Source organism: Odocoileus virginianus, chromosome 30, assembly GCF_023699985.2.
Source record: "Odocoileus virginianus isolate 20LAN1187 ecotype Illinois chromosome 30, Ovbor_1.2, whole genome shotgun sequence".
Taxonomy (NCBI): Eukaryota; Metazoa; Chordata; class Mammalia; order Artiodactyla; family Cervidae; genus Odocoileus; species Odocoileus virginianus.
This window is the reverse complement of record NC_069703.1, coordinates 9,222,764-9,242,027: the sequence shown is the minus strand read 5'-3', so window position 1 is coordinate 9,242,027 and position 19,264 is coordinate 9,222,764.

Sequence of the window (19,264 nt, the reverse complement as noted above, 5' to 3'; positions counted from 1 at the left end):
GACTTACTCAAACAATCCAGCATAATCTTCCCATTTCAAGACCCTTGACTTAATCCCATCTACAAAGTCTGTTTTCCACAGAAGGTAACATATTCACAGGCTCTAGGGATTATGGCATGAGCATCTTTAGGGAGCTCTTATTTTTCCTGTCTCACCATATCAGATGGTTGTTGTGAAATCACTGAAGACAATCAGTAAATATGTTATCTATGACTACTGATTACCATGGCACCTAACATGTAAGAACTAGGCAAAAAAATGGTGTTGTAATTCTTACTAACCATTTTCCCTTCTCCTTTCCTATTCCTTATGCTGGAGACTTTCTTGGTTTTTTTCATTTTACCTAAATCCTCTTTCCTCTTTTCTGGGGAGAAATTTCACAGAAGTGAAGGACCTGATATGGGGGAATTAACAAGTTCTGTTTTGAATGTGTTCAGTTTGAAGTGTTACAGGGCAAATGGATAGAAATGTTTACTAGGCAACTGAGAAACTGGCTCAGGTGAGGTTTGGGAGATGGAAATAGGTTTTGGAATCACATGTATGGTTGAATTCTCAGAATTTGACATAACTCATGAAAGAAGCTACATCAAAAGGAAGAGAGAGATTGAAGATGGATCCTGAAGATAATCAACATTTCAAGAGAAGGAGGAGAGAAAGGATTCCCCAAGGAATCTATGAAGAAATGAATAGAGAAGTAAGAAAAGTTCATGAAGAGGGAGGTGCTTTTAAGACTACTGTTGGAGAGGATTCCAATAAGGAGAAGTGTGCTAACAAGCTCTAGCAGAGACCAGAAAGGTGAGGACTGAACTTGGCAATTAAATTAGTAGTGGCCTGCTTAAGCAGAGTATCAGGTAAGCAGTAGATATATAAATCAGATTTTAGTTGTCATACATGTTTGTTGCACATTTCAATGAATTGCAGAAGTGAATGGTTGGTGAAAAATGGATAAAGCGTGGCTTCATAAAATATGTCTATTAAAGAAAAAGAGTCACTAGCAACTTAAGTGGTCATGGGCAAGGAAATATTTGTTTCAAGAAGACTTACCCTTATTTATAGGTCTTGAGGAAGCAGCCAGTAGAAAAACAGATATTCTTGATATAAGCTTGGGGTGCTAATTCATGGAGCAGGTTTTTAAAAAAAATATTTATTTATTTATTCGATTCCATTGGGTCTTAGTTGTGGCATGTACAATCTTTAGTTGTGGCTTGCGAGATTTTCTAGCTGCAGCATGAGAACTCTTAGTTGAGGCATGTGGGATCTAGTTCCCTGACCAGGGATCGAACTTGCCCCCTGCACTGGGAGCATGGAGTGTCACCACTCAAGCACCAGGAAAATCCCTCATGGAGCAAATTCTTAACGGGAGTTGGGTAATTTGGGATTAAACAAACAAAGGATAGATAAGGACAGATAAATTGATGAATATAAAAGGGGAGGATTTTAGGGAAGTTCCTGCCGGATTGCCTCTACATTTCTTCTCTGAGGTTGGAGATAAGGGTGTCTCTTCAGAATGAGGAGGCCAGCAGGAAGGGTGGGTAGCTTGGATTTTGAAAAGGCTGCTGTTGTGAATAAAAATGTGAATCAACTAGGATCAACTGAAGATTGCTAAGCACACCTAGGGACTCAGTGAAGTTCAACATTTATAGGGTGGGGGGAACGGGGAGAGGAGCATTGACATATATGCGCTATCATATGTAAAATAGCTGGTGGGAAGCTGCTGTAGGCACAAAGAGCTCAGCTTGTGCTCTGTGATGGCCTAGAGAGGTGGGATGGGGGGCGGTGGTTGGGAAGAAGATGTATGTGTACATACACCTGACTCACTTCATTGGACAGCAGAAACTAACACAAGATTGCAAAGCAATTATACCCCAATAAAAAGAGAAAAGCCTATACATTTCCAATCAAGTCCATCAACATGGTTACATGGTTCTCTCCTAATAGCAATCTGAGGATTACTAAGGTGAGTGGTAGAAAGAGTTGAAGGGGACCAGAGAATCTTAGTAAGGGTATAGTTAAAATGGTTAACAAGAGGATTCAGTTACATCTTGATCAACATTTATTTCTCCCCCTTATACCATTCCTGAATTTCCTGTTGGTAGGCTTCAACTCATTACTTTGCTGACAAAGGTCTATATAGTCAAAGCTATGGTTTTTCCAGTAGTCATGTATGGATATGACAGTTGGACCGTAAAGAAAGTTGAGCACTAAAGAACTGATGCTTTTGAGCTGTGGTGCTGGAGAAGACTCTTGAGAGTCCCTTGGACTGCCAGGAGATCAAACCACTCAATCCTAAAATAAATCAGTCCTGAATGTTCATTGGAAGGACTGATGCTGAAACTAATATTTTGGCCCCCTGATGCAAAGAACTGACTCATTAGAAAAGACCATGATGCTGGGAAAGATTGAAGGTAGGAGGCAAAGTGGATGACAAAGGATGAGATGGTTGGATGGCATCACTGACTGGATGGACATGAGTTTGAGCAAGCTCTGGGAGTTGGTGATGGACAGGGAAGCAAGGCATGATGCAGTCCATGGGGTCACAAAGAGTCGGACACAACTGAGTGACTGAACTGATTTGAACTGAGTCTTCAATTTAACTTGACACCTAATCACTCATCTGCACCCCAGATCTCCATTTCATTTACAGCTATTCCCTCTTGAGGATCTTAGTTTCTAAGGTTCTCCTCTAACCATGATTCATTCATTTGCATCCTTCCTACTCTTTTTCTCCATCAAAATATTCACTTTGCTGTCACCTTGATCTTCAATCTTTCAACCTCTCTTCTTTGAATTAATATACTTTCTTGGCCAGCTTATACTCTGATTTTTGCTCATTTCTAGACTCATATTTATGTGACTGCCGAGGAGAAATTGGCATCCGTTTCCTTCCCCACATCTCCCTCATACAGAAAATACACAGTTGAGAGATGAATGTCTGGATTACCGCTGTTTGGGGAGGTTCATACTATTTGAAAAAAATTCTGATCTTATAAGACTAGTTAAATTTTGAGGCAATTCCCAGTGTTTGAATATGTTTCTGAGTGGGCTCAGCTTGGGCCTTGGGGTGAGCAGGTGGAAATGAAATCCCGGTTCTGATTAACAGCACACACCCACTCATTCCCAGCCTTAGACTTCCTGAAGGTTGACTTCTGCTTGACTAATTTTTAATTCATGACTCTTCTCCATTGGGAGAACCAAACTGTCTGCCAGCAGCTGAAAAGCAAGGTGTTATTTCACTGGGACTGAGTAGTAAGTCAGCTCAAGGGAGTACAATTTATAGCGCACTGCAGAGTACAAGAACACAATGGGTACTAATCTGAAAAGAGAGAACTTAGAAAATTATTGACAGCCATTTGCAAAACTCGTTCAACCTAACCCAACTTATCATTCTTATATACTTAATTTTACATGATAGAAAGTGTTAGTCCTATGTTGATAGTTATTTGGATTATTAAGATAAGAAAAGCATGGGCTTTCATAATTTATATGGAGAAGGAGGATGTTACAGAAAGCTGAACAAGTGTGATTACAGATTACACATATTGCTTCTTTCCATGACCATGAACAAGTTACTATGTCTTTCTATCTCTCTATTTATCTGTAAAATTATCTGTGAAATGGAAATGCATATACCTACTGCATATGATTCTGGTTATGATTAAATAAGACAGGGTTCTAAAGTGCCTAAAGATGGTGTCTGGTAGTACTTATGGTGGATTGTCTGGTGCTGGCTCATGGATACAATAAACATTCCCTTCAAAATCCAGGTGGTTCTGGATTATAATGTGTCAACAAAGATCAGACATGGCAGCATCCTCTATGCAGTCCTTTGCAGACCTCTCAGAGATCCTTCACTGTAGTTCATGATTTTGCTTTGCTGGCTAGGTTCTCATAACTTAAAGACTCTCCTGAGAGCTCTGATTATTCTACCCATGCTAGTACTTCAGGGAAGTAGTTTGTGACTGTTTCTTGAGCAGCTGCATGCTTCCAGCCCCTCTTTGCCCCAGCTTGGAGTGGCTGTTTTCTGGCCAGAAATGGTACAGTACCAAAATATATCTATGGAAGTTGCCCCTAAAATTATACAGCATAGGTTTGGAAATAATCTCACTGAAATATTGACTCTTTGCTATCTAAAAGACAAAACAAAACAGAAATTATTTCAATTCTATTTCTCTACAATAATCCAAACTTCCTTACTGATTTTTAAAGGCAGATTTTATATCCTAGCAAAATGAGATTTTTATATAAGTTCTAAAAAACCTCAAAATCTAATAATTATTTTTTAAAACTGGACTTTATTGTGTTTTATGAATCTCTTCAATTAATCTGATAAACTTAAATTTACTGCTCTTACCATTACTAGTCTGTCGTATCCCATCTGTTCCTCCCTTTATGATTTACTGAGGATGGATCACCTGTTGAGGTTAACAATTAGTTTTTCATCTAATTCTCCACAAATTACTCCATTGCATACATATGCCAAAGATATAATTCAAGAAAGATAGTTAATGACATGGTCACTCAATGTATTTTTTAGATTGATTTTGTTTAAGAGTATAAATTAGTTATTTTTAGGAATGTTTGATCTTGTTCAATCTCTCTACTGGACAATCTAGAAAAATGAGGTCTCAGAAGCTGGGCCAGGGAGGGGTTAGAACTAGGTAGGCAATGAGTTGGACATGACTAAGTGACTGAGCTGAACTGAACTGAGGCATAGGATGAAGGGGACCTGAAGGTTGATTTCTAGGCTGAGGTGAGAAGCAAGTCAGAAAACTAAGGCCTCATGGGTGGAGAGCAAGATGATAAGAGCTGATGTTTATTGACCTCTTATATCTCAGCCCTTGTTCTGTGTCTTTACTTATATTATTTACTTTATCTTTAATCCATAACCCTAGAAAGTACCCATTATTATTAAATCCCTGTATCAGCAAGTGTCCCAACAGAATACACAAAGAATGAGAAGGTATGATCCTGCAGACAATTTAGTGAAGAGAATATACACAGGTATATGGGCATCCCAATAGGGATGGTACAGTACCAGGAACTAGCAACGTGTGAGCTGCTTTGACCTGAAGGAGAAAGGGGAGGACCAGCATTACCAGAGATGGTGATTGCTAGCACCATGGAGCAGTACCAAGTCCGAAGCTGATCTCAGAGGCCTGTGGCCACTGTCAGAGTTGTAATGATGAAAGCTAAGAGAGGATTAAGAAATAACCCAACCTCTCTCTCTTCTGCATAGTGATATCCTACTGGCTAGGCCCAGGTGAATTGCACTAATGATATCTATAGGGGTTGGACTCCCAGGGCAGAGAAGGAAGAACTATGGGCTTTGTTGCTGAGTGAGAGCTAAGTGGAAATAACCAACACTCTCCTCCATTTTATAGATGAGGAAATTGAGGCTCAAAGAGGTGAAGCCGTTTCCCAGTCACATAGCTCAGAAATGGTGGGGCTAGGATTCACCACATTCTCACCCAGTTAATTTGAAACCACAGCCTCTGGAAGATTCTTCAGAGAAGTAAGTTACAGGGTAGGCACAAGTCAAAATCCTCTGAATGAATGGCAGAAAGGGGGCAGGACTGAGGTAGGGGAAGCCTGTGGCTGAAGTTATAGCTGAATTCTAGAAGAAGAGCAGTTACCTTCAGATGAACTTATTGAGAAATATTCTTTTATAGAAACAATTCTCTTCATTTGCAGGGAAATGCATTTGCACAGAAAATTTATAAAAGTTCTTGTGGTTATGTGGCCTGATGCCAAATATCTAGATGAAAAATAAAATTAACTGGATTTCAATATCCAAATTTTTGACAGAAATCTATTTGAATATTTCAGTGAATTCACCAGCCAATTCTTATAAGAACTAAAATTTGGATCAATCTTTGTAGTTTCAACAAAAATTTCACATACTCATCTAATTCATACAGCAACCTTGCCCGCTGAACATTACTATGCCAATTTTATAGATGAAGAAATTGAGTCTCAGAGAAAACAAATGACTTGTCTGACACCCAAGAGCTAGTCTGTAACAGATCCAGGTCTTAAAACTTCCATCTTCTGTCTATAAGCCCCATGTTCTTTCTAATTCACCAATCAGCTTCCTCAGCAAAGAGATACTATAGGTCTTAAACTGAAAACACAGAAAACCGAAACAAAACAGTATCGCTATTGCTCTTTGCCAGGGATTAAAATCAAAACGTAATAGCTTATTTGCTTTTAACTTGGTATTTCCACACTTCCCAGCATTCTGAGTGCACGCGCAGTCGTTCAGTCATGTCCAATTCTTTGAGAACTCAGGGACTGTTGTCCACCAGATTCCTCTGTACTTGGAATTTTCCAGGCAAGAATACTGGAGCGGGGTGCCATTTCCTACTCCAGAGGATCTTTCCCACCCAGGGTCAAATCCACATCTCTTGTGTCTCCTGCATTGGCAAGCAGATTATTTACCACTAAGCCACCTGGAAAGCTCCCAGCATTCAACATCAAGCAAAATAAGACAAGGAGGAACCAGAAACCCCTGGAGAGTACAAAGTATAAGGTGGACCCAGCCCCTATTATCAAGCTTGCAGATATCATACTCAACCCCAATTCTGAGCAATTACTCTGGATGGTGTTACACCTGAGCCTGGTCTCCTTTTTACCAGGGAAGTTGTCTAAAGACAAAGTTAAGTACAGAGTACAGAAGGAATATACGGAGCCTTTCTCTCAGAGCTAACATGAAGACCTGGCATACAGTAGGCTTTCAATATATATCATAATAATAAGTGAAAAACTATTTTAGTTATGTATCAACCACCAAACCAACATTTTACCAAGACATCATCATTCACAAAGCAAATCAAGGACTTCACAGTTTGTTTATTTACTCCTGGGGCCAATGAGATATGTAATTAGAAGCCGTTTGGAAGTAAGAAGTATCCTCTGAAAGTAAGATGATGTCACCACTACCACTGTTACCAACACTACTACTTCCACCGTATTTGTCCCCTTCATCCTCATCAGTATCTTTTGATCATCAGTTCATTGCACAAAACTACATGCTCAAGTCAAATTCATAGAAACAGCTTATTGTAGTAAATATTCTTTGCTTTCCAGAATTATCCTCTATGCTTCTAGGCTCTAGGGACAGCATCAACTTCACTACCCTCTGGCTTCCTGTTGGGTCTGCCCAATGGGAGGGTCAGCAGGAGATTGTGGGGCAAGAGAGAGGGGTCAGGGTAATATTTCTTCAGTTATTTTCTCAAGAGTCTTTCTCTTGGGGCACTCTAGTTTGGCTTGGTCTCTGTAACAAAGAGCACAACACAGTCTCTGCCTGCACCTCTAGTAGACTTACATCAGGTGGTCCTCTCCTGCCTATATAGATTTTTCCTGCTTGAGTAAATATCCCTACAGCTCTCAATTTAGGCCTAGGCTGGTGCTGGCTTCCCACTCTTTCCCATTTCCAGCATGCTTCACTATTTCTTGCCAACTCCCCTGAATCATGCCTATACCTTTGTAAACAGCATCTTAACCAAACTCTTTTTATCGACCCCTGCGAAGTTCTGTCATCTGTTTTCCTGTTGGAACCTTGACTGATACAGACAACTCAGCTTTTCAGTGTTGAATGAAAAACATGTAGTGATCTGAGAAGATGCTTTTTCTTCCTATGCATCAGTGCCCTTCTTTTCCCCTTTCCCAAATATTCTAGCCACTTTTACCCCTTCCTGTAAAATGAGACTATGGCTCATCTCCTGAGGCACAGGCTGCAGCCTCTGTCTCAAGGTCTGGCAGCTGCAGAAGAATCCAGTGAACCCTGGGGCACCCAAGTCGGCCGCTTGCCCTGAAATGAGAGAAAACAATACAAGAGAGAAAATTACTTACTCTGTGTCACCACCAAGGAAATAGAAAACACTGGAAGGGGATGAGGGCAGAGAGAGAGAGCCCAGGAATGGAAAAGAAGGAGGGAAAAAATAAGTAAAAGGAGGATAAAAAAGTGGAGAAGGCAGCAAGGGCATCTGTAGATATTAAAATACAAGCAAAGGAAATCTGAAATCTAAAGCTGGATCATTACAGAAAGCACTTGAGATCCGAGTCCTCTGGAGGTGCCTGTATAGACGGTGGTGAACTGACAAGCCAAGAAAAGGTGGATATGGTAGAACTGGGCCATTAGGAGAACAGGGTCAAGCAAGAAAATGCATTCTATTCGCTCAAGGCAGACACCAGATGTTTGATTCCTAATAGGTGATTAGACTCACTACTTGATTCATTTATATAAATTTTCCGCTTTCCAAACAGATATTAACATCATGTAGACATAAATGGTAGCTGGATATTTTTGTAAAATGAGCTGAAAATCATTAAGAGGAAATAGCTGGGGGTCTTTGCCTCTCAACTGCTACATCCTGTTCTATTTCTTCTGATGGAATATAAGGAAGACTTCGATTTGCTTCTGAGACCCCTAGGTGATCTGTATTTAAAAGCACTTTCACCTGGAGCCGCACAGTAGGGAATGCACTTCAGAGGCTGATAGCATGATTTAATTATGCGGCTGTTTCCCTGTATTGCTGTGCTCCCTGAATGGCATGTTAATGCCCCGCCAGGTGGATGCGCAGGGTGGAGTGGTTTCCCACAAGCATCCTTGTTGTATTTAGTCAGATCATGCAAAAGGGAAGATAGATGAGAAATCATTGAACACACCAAAAATTATATCATGATGATTAAAGATTAAGGAATTAACAAGTAAAAAAGTCTAGAGATCTGCTGTACTCTGGAGACTTCTGTTTATCAGCATTCCAATCTGGTGTTTAGGCCTTCACATACATGTGAGCAAATGAAAAGTTTCAAGTAACATTAAGCATAGCTTGAGAGAAGGGAATCTGAGTATACACATTTCACATTTCCCCCTTTTAGACGTTTATCTTTAGGGTGATGTATTTTTATTGCTTATTTCTCAGTTTTCTAATATCTAGCTTATCATGGCACATGTGTCTTATTGGCTTGAACGGTGCCAATTAAAAAAATCCACACTGAAGGGTGGATCTCTATTTTTTTCATATAGCTGTTCAGGTTTTTCTTCCTTTTAGAGCCAAAATGAAGTGTAAACATTTTAAGAGCATTTAATTCCAGCACATATATATTCATCATTTGAAATTGGAATGGATTTCCATTTTGTGCTATTAAAATAAATGTACTATTCTCAGACATTTAAGGGTCGATGACTGCTTGATTTCTCTTCTATATCATCTTTAGTTCATCAACCAAACCATAGTTTCTCCTTTGTTTTAGGACATAAGCCATTTTGTTGTGTGTATACTGTTATAAATATGAAATCAGATGCCAGTGACACTCTTTGTCTATCCTTAAGCTTCTCAGTATCTGGGGTGAAAGTAAAAGTCTAATGGGAATCTGTTTTTATAATACCTTTTTGTTGGTTATCTTTAATCCTTTTAATTCAAGATCCTGGAGCTATTTAATTCTTACATGTAATATCATTGTAATAACAATAACAAATGTATGCAAAATACTACAATACAGTGCAAATAGTACTATAGTAATGATGCAAATACCAGTTAACACTTACTGAAGGCTGTGACCTAGACTACTAACTATTCTCAATTTTCTTTCATAAAATCTCCTGGTTTTCAATTGGTAGTTGCCCCCACATAAAGATAATATTTGCCAGAACCCCTCTTGAATCAGTGGGTGACCTCGGGAAAGCCACTCAGGGCAGAACAACACAATGGAAAGTCCCTGAATGCCCCACATGGTGGGATGCCACTCGACCTGTGGTTTGATACCTGTGCACTTCTTGGACCTGGAAGAAAAACGAACTTTTGTCTTTTAAAATCACTCCTGTGCCATGCTAAGTCACTTCAGTCATATCTGACTCTGCGCGACCCTGGGTTGTAGTCTGCCAGGCCTCTCTGTCCATGGGATTCTCCAGGCAAGAATATTGTAATGGGTTGCATGCCTTTCTCCAGGGGATCTTCCTGACCCAGGGATTGAACCGGTGTCTTTTACATCTCCTGCAATGTCAGGCAGGTTCTTTACCACTAGTGCCACCTGGGAAGTCCAATACTGGTGCTACTTGGGGGTATGTCAATGACTTGTGGCTGAGCCTACTCCTGAATAGTACATGTGGTCCCCATCACAGACACTGAGTTATGCTTTAGCTCTTTTAATGTTGGTAACATCCCTAAGATACAATTATTTTTCTTATGTAACAGGTGAGGATATCAAAGCTTAGAGGGGCTGAGTGATTTGCCCACCACCACGTTGTTGTGGAGTGAAACCCATTCTATCTGATACTAGAGTCTGTGCTCTTAACTACTCTGGCTCCTCAGGGTCAGAAGGCAAGCAGGGAACTGATGCCTCATTTTTATAGATAATAAAGTCAAGGCTTAGAGAGTGAGTATCATCTTCGAAGGTCTCTCAGCAAGTCAGTAGCAGAGCTAGGACTGAAAACTAGGTCTTTTGATGTACTGTACCACATCAGCTTTTGTAGGGCTAATGTAAGCCTAGGAAATGTAAACATGATGATACCCATTCTCCTGGAACGCTCTGGCTTGTCACTAACTGCACCAACTGCCTTGCTTCACCTCTGATCAACCTTCACTTTCTGGCCACATTTGTAGTAACTAAGCCCCAGTTTTCCCCGCCACTGTACGCCTGGGGCTTGCCCAGCGGTCCAGCATCTCTCTCAAGGACTTGTGGTTCCCATGGCTGAATCCTGTATTCTCTCTTTTATTGGGCATCCATCCCTTACTTTTCATGCCTGGTACTGGACCACACTGTTCTCTCATCTCCTTCCTGACTCCAAGACTGCTACTTAGGGCCACAATGTTCTGCTCCTGACATAGACAAGACCATGCTCTGGGGGAAGATAAAAAAGAGAACTGACAGTACCAGCTAGGACAGCATTACTGTTCTTACACAATTTTATTTACTAGCTCTCCAGCACATTAATAGGATAATGATAGGGTGAGCATATTATTTACTGCCTGAATAGGAACACTTTTCCTTTTGAGTGAATACTAGGAAACTAGGATGTATGCTCACTTGTGGTGATGATATGATACATAACATTGGTTACATATTTTCCACATGCCAGGCATCATTCTCAGTGCTATATATGCATTTTTCCATTTAATCCTCATAACAACCTCATGAAGAAGGCACTTTTATTAGTCCCAGAAGGCAAGTGAGGAACCTTAGGTAACCTAAGGAAGCCCCTTGCCTAAGGTCACCCAGGTAGCTAATGAGAGAGGAAGAGTTTGGGCTCAGGCAGCCTGGACCAAATCTTTACTCTTAGCCACAACCCTCCACAGGAGCCCTCAGTTAATTCTCATAGCAGTTCTAGGGGACAGAGTCTGTTCTTTACATTTCTCCTGCTCTATTTTGAAAACAAAAACAAAAACGTGAGGTTTATGTGAAAGTCATAAAATAATAGTACAGTGAACACTTGTATACCCTTACCTCCATTCACCAACTGTTAAAATTCTGCCACATCTGCTTTCTTTCCCTCCCTCCGTGTGCATGCATGTGGGTGTTTAATTTTTCCTTTTGGAAACAAATGAAAGCAAGCTGCAAACATCATTCCACTTAACCCATAAATACTTAAGCATGTATCTCCGAAGAATAAGGATCATCTCCTAAATAGCCTCAACATGATTATTGTACTCCAGAAATTTAATAGTAATACAATCATGTTACCTAATAGGCAGACCATGTATACTTAAATTTCCTCAATCATCCTAATAAGGATCTTTATGGCTGTACTTTTTATCATGGATCTAATCAAAGATCATGCATTGCATTTAGTTGTCATTTAGAAAGTCTCCTTGATAGATCTAATATACAGACAAACAAGAAAGAAAAGACCGGGTGGGCATCAGACACTTGATGCCCTGATCCTGTCCCCCTGGCTCACCTAAAGATGCGATGTCACCTCCAGTGGCTGTGGACATTTTCTGTGCGAAGACAGCTTCTTGCTTCATGTGTCCATCATCTCAGGCTCTCTGCCTTGGGGCTTCATCTCACCCAGCCTGTGAGTAGAGCAACTTGGAAGAGCTGAGTACTTCATCCTCTCCTCAAAGATAACTCTTGATCAATGAGGTTCACCCTATGATCTAGCAATTCTACTTTTGGGTATATTTTCAGAGGAAACAAAAACAGGTTATTGAATAAGGCATGCCCATGTTTATTGCAGCATGACTTACAATAACCAAGACATAGAAACAACTTAAGGTCCATTGATGAGTGAAAGGGTGAAGAAGATGCAGTATATTTATATATGGAAGATTATTCAGCCACGAAAAAGAAGGAAACCCTGCCATTTGTGACAATATGGATTGATCTTCCAGACCTATGGCAAAGTGAGACAAGTCAAGCAGAGAAAGAGAAATAATGTATAACATCACTTACATGTGGAATCTTAAAAAGTGAAACTCCTAAAAACAGAGAGTAAAATGGTGCTTACCAGAGGTTGGGAGTGGGAGAATAGGAGAGATGTCTACAGACACAGACTTGCAATCAATAGCCAAATGGAGAACAAATGTAGTGTACAGTGAATATAAACAACAATATTGTATTATAATCAGTAAAGTTGCTAATAATCTGGGTCTAATTTCCATCACAAAATAGAAATGATAATTATGTGCTGACTAGATAGAGTGCTGACTATTCTACAATGGCAATTATACTACCATATACAAATGTATCACATGTATATATTAATAATATACAAAGTATATCATGAAAAATGCTGGGCTGGATGAAGCACAAGCTGGAATCAAGATTGCTGGGAGAAATATCAATAACCCCAGACATGCAGTTGACACCACCTTTATGGCAGAAAGTGAAGAAGAACTAAAGAACCTCTTGATGAAAGTGAAAGAGGAGAGTGAAGAAGTTGGCTTAAAGCTCAACATTCAGAAAACTAAGATCATGGCATCTGGTTCCATCACTTCATGACAAACAGAAGGGGAAACAGTGTCAGACTTTATTTTCTTGGGCTCCAAAATCACTGCAGATGGTGACTGCAGCCATGAAATTAAAAGACCCTTACTCCTTGGAAGGAAAGTTATGACTAACCTAGACAGCATATTAAAAAGCAGAGACATTACTTTGCCAACAAATGTCTGTCTAGTCAAGGCTATGGTTTTTCCAGTGGTCATGTATGGATGTGAGAGTTGGACTATAAGGAAAGGTGAGTGCTGAAGAATTGATGCTTTGGAATTGTGGTGTTGGAGAAGACTCTTGAGAGTCCCTTAGACAGCAAAGAGATCTAACCAGTCCATCCTAAAGGAGATCAGTCCTGGGTGTTCCTTGGAAGGACTGATGTTGAAGCTGAAACTCCAATACTCTGGTCACCTGATGTGAAAAGCTGACTCATTTGAAAAGACCCTGATGCTGGGAAAGATTGAAAGCAGGAGGAGAAGCGGATGACAGAGGATGAGATGGTTGGATGGCATCACCAACACAATGGACATAGGTTTGGGTGAACTCTGGGAGTTGGTGATGGACAGGGAGGCCTGACGTGCTGCAGTTCATGGGGTCACAAAGAGTGGGACATGGCTGAGTGACTGACCTGACCTGACCTGAACTGAACTGAACAAGTCTTTGCTGCCCTTTGGAGATTGTAGAGGGAGGTGATGTCTTTCCTTTTGGAATCTCAAGCAGACCTTCTGAGTGCATTTTCCTATACAAACAAAGAAACTTCTATGTTACTAAGGTATAATTCTGATACACCAAGGGTCAGACAGGATTTTCTGAACTGATGCAGCATCTGAGCACCTGTGACATGAAGAGCAAACTTTCAAACAACTCCAGAAAACTTTCAGAGCAAGCCCTGTCTATAAGGTTGACGCATGACCCTAAAGAATAGACATTTCTCTAGCTAGGTCATGGCAGGTGACATTCAGACTTGTACACTTAAAGACAGTGATGGGGAAAGAAAATTCATGAAGGCCCCTGGTCAACCCACCTCACAGACAACATCATAGCTGAAGTCTTCCTCTTTCTTTAATTCTGTGCTGTTTACATTGCAGGGTTTCAAGTATTTATTTTTTCTTTATAAACAATTTTTTTATATTTTCCTCCAATAAGTATGCATTAAGTACTTGTATAGGTACTTTTATTTTGGCCACCTGATGTGAAGAGCTAACTCACTTGAAAAGACCCTGATGTTGGGAAAGATTGAAGGCAGGAGGGGAAGGGGACGACAGAGGATGAGATGGTTGGATGGCATCACAGACTCAATGGACATGAGTTTGGGTGGACTCCGGGAGTTGGTGATGGACAGGGAGGCCTGGTGTGCTGCAGTTCATGGGGTTGCAAAGAGTTGGACATGACTGAGCAACTGAACTGAACTGAATAAGTATATCAAATCAACATGGAAGTCAAATTTACACAATGTTACATATGAAATGTATTTCAATTTTAAAAGGTTTTAATGAAGTTCATAAGTTCGTGCACCAGTGACCCAGCTTCCTCTTCCTTTGGTGGACAGCTCAGGCTGATTCTTCATGCAATGTCGTGGACACTAAGCCCCAGATCCCCCACCCTCAGCAATAACCTTCCCATTTGCACAGTTTGAGGGGCTTTTTCTCCTTTCCTGTCCCTGTCTTCACTTGTGCTTCTTGGGATTAACTTCCAAATAAACTACCTGCACCCAAGTGCTTATTTGAGGGTCTTTTGTGGGGAACCCAAAAGTTGCCCACGATCACACAGCTAACTTGTGGCAAAGTCAAGATTTGGACCCAGGCAGCCTAGCTGCAGAACTGATGCTCTTAATTCCTGAACCAAACATCATTTTATGCATGAAGAAACTTCCCGAGTGGGGATAAATGACTTATCTCATGTCTAACAGTCAGTAAATGAGGGCTGAAATTGAAATGCAAACTCATATTTGACTTATTCTCAAACTCTTAACAATGACACTAGTACAAATTCAGTGGAGCCTCAAAAATATAGGATTTGGCCCTAAGGATGGCAGAGACTGGATGTTTTCCCTCTTCAAATATTGAATTATAAAATTATTTTTTTCTTTATAAAGGAATGATTTTGTTTATTATAATCTATAAATTGACAAATAGTCATCAAACCATGATCGAGTGCCAAGGCTGTGCTGGTTACAGGGGTAGTCCTTAATCCCTACCCTCAAGGAGATTATAGTTTGGTGACTGTCATTTATTACTGTGGTTATGCAACAACATTAATTACAATCTTTCCCTCTCTCTTTCTCTCTCTCTCTCACACACACATGTACATGTAAACAGTACTTCTGACTCTCGGTAGAGAGAGTTTGTCATTCCCTTTTCTTTTCCCCTCAGATCCCCATAAATACTCTTGTTACGGTACTTCTCACACTTCATTGTAGTTGCCTGTTTATGGATCTGTGTCTCCCACTAGACTCTGAGTTCTGCAAGGGCAAAGATTCTGTTTTATCCTCAGCACCAAGCTCTGGCCTTAGCAGAAAGCTAATAATTTATCAATTTCTTCCATATGGCCAGGGACTGTGAGAAACACATTAAGTGCGTTGTCTCATTTAATCGCAGAACAATCCTAGGAGACAGCATCTATTATTGTGTTCATTTTACATATTCTTTAATTTCGGCTTAAGGAGGGGCTAAAGAACCTCCCTCTGGGCGCGCAGCTAGTAAACGGCAGAGCTGGGATTCAATCCTGATATTCAGCGTGACCCTTTGCACCTTTCTACACTGGATGGCCCCATAGCTAAGCTCTTCTAAAGCCAGAGATCACTGAAAATGGTTCTGATCACTTTAAAATTGTGCAAATGATGGCCGCTGCCAAGCCTCTCAATATGGGCTGCACCCCCCAGCAGATGAGACAGCTGCCTTGTCTCAATTAACCTTTACTGAGATGGAGTTGGTTGACATTAGCTCCCTAAGCACCTCTTCAATCACTCATTCATTCATTCATGCATTCATGGGTTTTCATTTCAAATCGCTCCTTTGTGAACCAAGTTGGGAAATTCTCATTTTCACACATCACCTATTTTGATGGATTCTGCTCAGTTATTTTCTATTTTCATGATTGACCAGCAGCCGTTTATACATTTTTCCAACCATCATCTCCTTTGCAGCAGTGGGCCTTCGACCTGTGATTGCTTTCAAGGAGGTATATTGCCAGTAGTTGTTTTTCTGCCTGTGGTTCCCTGGTAGCTTCAGTTTTCAAATGAAATTGAAATGAAATTGAACAAGATAAATCTTTGTCACTTTTGAATCTGTGAAATCTTGTATATATATGTGTGTGTATGTATATATATCTCTATATAGTATTTAATATATACTAGTATTAGGCATATATATATGATTTACACATATTTAGATTATATATATATAAATATATATTTATCATGTATATTTTGTGTATACATATATCTTATATATATATACCAAATCTAGATTATACATATGTAATTTAGACACATGGTCTCACTTTGGAAGATAAGGTGCCAAAATTTCAGCACCTTCATTAGTACTGATGAGGAGGTTGCTGTCTATTGACTGGAGGGGTGGAAGTGCCAGCCACAGATATTCCCTGTGGCCAAGATGGTTTTGTACATAAAGTTTTATTGGAACACAATCATGTCCATTCATTTGCGTATTGTCTATGGCTGCTTTTGTGCTACACTGGCAGAACTGAGTAGTTAAAAGAGACCATGTGATCTGCAAAATCTAAGTAATATACTATCTAGTTCATTGCAGAAAAAGTTTGGAATAGAGAAAAATGTGTGGTTATAAGATCTCTGTTTGAACTCTGTCTCTGCCACTTAATAACTGAGAGCATTGGGCAAATCATAATCCTTCTGAATTCTGGTTTTCTGATCTATAAAATTATGTTAATAATGAATAAGGAAATATAGTGAAATGATTTTTAATCAATAATCTTTTATCTGAATGTTAACTGTTGTGGGGAGAGAAGCATGGACAGCTATGTCAGTCAGCTTTGGCTGCATAACAAACTATGCTAAGAATCAGTGACTAAATATAAAAATAGTTTATTTTTTTCACAAGTTTTCATCTCTGTTGGGTATTGACTAATCATGATTGGGCTCAACTGAATAGATTATCTGATCTTTCCTGGACTCAGTCACACACTGTGGCTGACTGAAGGGTGGTTTTGCTGTTTTTGTTTCCCATTCTCTTCCTGAGACCTGTGAATTAACCTAGGCAAAAACTGGTCAACCATGTGTAAAAGAATGTCTTCCCATAATGATGGCAGAGGCACAAACAGCAAGCCCAGTGATGTAAGCATTTTTGAGGACACTCATTCATCATAACTGCTAGTATCACTTTGGCCAGAGAAATTGCACATGGCCGAGGTCAGGGGCAAGGAATTGTGCCCTAGCCACAGCAGAGGCCACTGCAAAGTCACAGGGCAGAGGGTACAGATTTAGGGAGTAGCGAAACCTTGAGGTCATCAAGGCAATGCACTGATACTAAAACTATTGTTTGAAGAAATGAGCATTCTCAAGCTATAATGCTGAGAGTGCAGCTTGGGACAACATCTTCAGACAGCAATTTGGCAACACATAAGAAAACCATTCTATATGTGTGTAACTTTTGGCTCAGTTATCACATTTCTAAGAATTCACCCTTGGTGAATCAATCATGGATGTATCAAAGATTTATCATTAAGGATGCTTATTACAATACGGTTGATAAGGGTTAAAAACCTAGGGTAGACACAAATGTTCAAAAATGGAGGCATGGCAAATAAATTATGGCCCATCCATGTTAGGGAATAATATGGAGCTACTGAAGATGCGGGTAAAGATAAACAATACTAACAAAAATATGCATGATATACTGCTTAGTGAAAAAGGTTATAAAAAAGCTTCTATAACATATTCATGTTTTGTTTAAAAATGTATACATATGCATAGATAAGAGAATGCATATATACTTAAACATTAACTGTGGTTATATCTGAAAAATAGGATTAGTAATGAATTTTTATTTTCTTATTAGTAATTTTTGAATAGTCTTAATTTTCCACATCTTGTATTACTTTTGTAACAGAAAATTACTTTACACAAAATAGAATTAAGTAACTTATCTTTTTTAAAATGTGGGAAAATAGTAAGGTAGCAGCAATCATCATATATGCCATGGATTATTGATTCTTGCTTTCAATTTTTTTCTTTGTCCTCCCGGAGGCATTGTAAGATAATGCGCACTTCATTTATTGATTGAAAATACATTTTATTTCAAATGAGTAACATGTTGGACAGGAATCATTTGTGGATATGTAGCCATGCATTAATTGTGCTGCCCTTGTTTAAGTTATTTATTGTGACTTATAAATGTGATTATTCTCTGTCTCTGCCTAAACATTTTTTATGTATACAATTGTCTTGTCACTTTGCAAGTTATGTTTTAACTTTGAAACACCTAACAGAAGGCGGATTATAAGAGCATTATCAGTGTTTGTTACATATAAGTACTGGAAAATAATATAATTGCCAATGTTTGATATATTGGAGGAATTAGAAAATTAGACTCAGGCTACATATATGACTCACTTACATCCTTTCTCCTTAGTCTTGGCCTACTCTCATATTTCATGCTGTTGCGAAGGTTTACACTGTGGAGAAGTTTCTCTTTCCATAGCTATCCTTGGTTCATACAAATAAATCCACAAAGCGTTAATACTATTCTCAAATGAAGACCATTCATGAATGTTTATGGATGTAATATGGCACTAGCTTAGGTATTAAGACTACCTAGACGAATCAGGCAATGTCACTTGCCTTAGACATATAGGCTACCTATTTCAGAACAAAATAATAATAGTAATAATAACCAAAAGTAATAATAAATATGATCATTACAGGTATCATATGCTTGGCCAAAAAAATGGGGTAGCAAAAACCATTTAAAAACAAGCAGTACATATATTCAAGTTCTGTCCCCAGAAAATATATCCCACTAACATTCGTACATTCATTTTCTTAAATAGCTTTTGTGCACACTGAAAATGACAAAAATGTGCTTGAAGTTTCTGTGATAATCACAAGCTGCTTAATAGAAAACAGGGGGATGGATAAATAAGTGGTGGTATCACAATAGAAAAGAATGCTACATAGGATGAAATGAACAAACTGGATCCACAGTTATTAATACAGATGAGTCTTACATAAATAACATTTAACAAAAAAGCAAGTTACAAAAGTGTACCTAGAGTACAATTAGTGGCTCAGATGGTAAAGACTCTGCCTGCAGTGCAGGAGACTCTGGTTTGATCCCTGGGTTGGGAAGACCCCCCT